Here is a 3,159-nt window from a genome sequence, read left to right as displayed (position 1 = left end):
ATTTTAATGTCATGACTTGTTTAATTTATATTTAAATTCATTTCAAATATTTATTTAAGAATTTATATCTTTACGAAAATATATATATGGATACATACATAATTTTTAATTATATAAAGATTTTATTTTGTTATATTTTCCGCTGCTAAAAAGATATTATTTTATATTTAGAGTTTTTCCTTAGTACAAGTTTTATTGATTAGTTAATTATTTTTCTGACATCTTCATGTCGTGTTTTGAAAATAAAGTTGTTAAATTTATGATTTAAAAATCAAGATTTATATTTGAATACATTATTGAAAATTTTGATATCTTATAAATCGTTTTAAAAGTGCTTTAAAAACCAATTTTATTTAAAGATTTCTTTTTCTTAAAATTATTTTCGAAAATATTTATTTTAAAAGTGAGTTTTAAAAGACTTCCGCATTAAATATTTATTTAAATTTTATATTTAACTCCTTAATTAGATTAGGGTGTTACATGTTTTATTTTTGGATATAAAAGGGCGAGACTTCTCAATTCTAGGGTGATCAATCAATCATTCATTCTTCCGCTCTCCAAAAAGCGGCAGTTCCATTTCTAGACGCAGTTCATAGTTAGGGTTTCCTGTTTTCTTAGTTAGGGTTATTTTGCGTTGAGAATTTATCCTTACGCCTAGATAATTCGTAGCTAGAGATTTATTTTCAGGATCGGCTTTACTGTAAGTGATTTTATTCTTGCCTAGATAATTTCTCGCTTATTGATTTCACAGTATTCGTTATTTTCATTCACGCTCTAGATAAATTTATTGTGCTTAATCATTTAATTCATTGCCTAGATAATTAATGTTTACTGAAATGGTTTATGTTTGAATTAATGCTCTTAGTTTAAAACCTTAGATAATCTTACGCCGTTTAATCTGTGCCTAGATAATTTACATGCCTTCTATAAAAATCTGTGCTTAGATAATTTTACATGCTTTATTTATTTCATGCCTAGGTAAATTTACAGAGCTTATTTAATTTCTGTTTTAGTTTAAGAGTGTGCCAGCGTGAAACCGATTAGAGTGTTTAGGATTTATTGCTTTTTGTGTGTGACACGATTAGGTGCCCTGTTGAATCTTCCTTGAGAGACGACTTGGGTTAGCTTGCCCACTGCAATTGACCTCGTACGATTGCGAGTCAATTCACTAGTGTTTGAGTCGAGTCAAATTTTGGCGCCGTTGCCGGGGAAGATTTTAGGCGTTTTTAATTGTGTCACTTTGTTTTCTGTGTTTCTTTTCCTTTTAATTGCGTTTTTATTTTTGACTCTGCATTTCTCCCTCCGGTGCGTTTGATCCGTTTGTTAGTGTTGTGTATGCAGGGTCACCGAAGTCTGAAAAGAAAGTTGGAGCCCTATAACGACAACATTGATCGAACCAGTAACGTGTTCAGAAGTTGCAGTGAAGAGCTGTTTGGAGATCGTTGGGATAAATTAGAGTCCGGTTCTAGAAGTTCTGTGGAAGAAGATCGCGAACAAGCAAACAATTCATTTATCAGTCTGGAGGACACGGAGAATCACTCTTTTCATTCTGAAGAGTCTGAAAGTGAGCGTGAAGAAGAAATGGCAGACAATCCCCAAGTTCTTGGAGATTTCGCCCGGCCTGTTATTGGGGCTACGCGATCGGCTATAGTTCTCCCTACTGCAGTGAGGAACTATAGTTTGAAGCCCCATGATGCAAATCTACTTCCTAATTTCTACGGGTTGCCAAATGAAGACGCATTACAATTCATTCGGGATTTCTGTACTCAAGTACAGACTTTCCCACTGCTGGAAATAACTGAAGATCAGCTGAAGCTCAAGTGCTTCCCCTATGCCCTTAAGGATAGGGCAAGGACATGGTTGTTGTCCTTGCCTCCAAATTCCATCAACACTTGGGGGGAAGCATGTGAGAAGTTTATGATAAAATTCTACCCCAACCATAAGACGCAGGAAATCCGTACACAGATCATGACTTTCATCCAAGGAGCTGACGAGCCTTTTCATGAGGCATGGGAAAGATTCCAAGAATTACTCCGGCAGTGTCCGCAGCATCAGCTGGCTCCTGCAATGCTGAGCTAATTTTTCTATGATGGGTTGATCCACACCTCCCAATTTATGGTGGACAGCACTGCAGGAGGGAACATCGCCAGAAAAACCGCAGCTGAACTTAATCAGATTTTTCAGACACTGGCGGAGAGTTCACAGCAGAAGACCACCCGGGGACGACGGGTGGAGGCAAATGCAGTAGGACCAAATTGCGAGCTGCAAAAGCAGATGGCCACTATGATGAGAGAGTTACAACAGCTCAAGATGAGCAAGGTGGAAAATCCACCCGTCCGAGTACAGAATGCAGAAGGCTGTGGAATCTGTGGTGATTTTGGCCATGGAGCCAATAATTGTCACAGAATGGGAGAATTTCCACCAGAAGGACAAGCTGAGACTTATGCAGTCCAAGGACACTACAATTCTGGTTGGTGGAATCAAGCTCCTAGCGGGTCAGGGTCAAGCCAAGGAAATCAGTTTCGCAGACCACCGCAGCAGATGGGATATCAGAATCAGCCGCAGTATTTTCCACCTCAACAAAATTTTTCTATGCCATTGCAGCAGCCGCCTCAACCCATGGGACCTTCATTGGAGGACACGATGCAGTCATTTATGCAAGCTAGCAAGCAAGCAATGGAGGCTCAGAATGCTACCATAAAGCGCCTTGAGATTACAGTCGGGCAACTCACAGGAGCTTTGAATCAGTTGCAGCAATCGCAGCAAACTGAAAACCCACAGCTGCATCAAGCTCATGCTATTGAGCTTGTCGAGGAAGATGCCCAAAGAACCGCGGGGAAGTGGAGGAGTAAAAAGGTGGAAGCTATGAAGATCAATCAACAGCCCAGTCCACCTCTGCCGCAGGATCAGTCCACCCAACCTTTACCGAAGCAAGGAGATCCCGGTAGCTTCGTTTTTGACATAGGCTTGGGACGAGCTGGGGAGGTCTCAGGCATGCTTGATTTGGGTGCGGCAGTCAACTTGATGCCGTTTGATTTCTTCGAGAAGCTGGGAAGAAGAGAAAGTGAGCTGAAGTGCACCAACATGAAGATTCAGCTGGCCGATGGCTCGATTAGCAGTCCTCGTGGACTCTTGGAGGATGTAGAAGTCACGGTGAGA

Source organism: Salvia miltiorrhiza, chromosome 3 (assembly GCF_028751815.1).
Source record: "Salvia miltiorrhiza cultivar Shanhuang (shh) chromosome 3, IMPLAD_Smil_shh, whole genome shotgun sequence".
NCBI classification, from domain to species: Eukaryota; Viridiplantae; Streptophyta; class Magnoliopsida; order Lamiales; family Lamiaceae; genus Salvia; species Salvia miltiorrhiza.
This window is presented reverse-complemented; position numbering follows the sequence as displayed.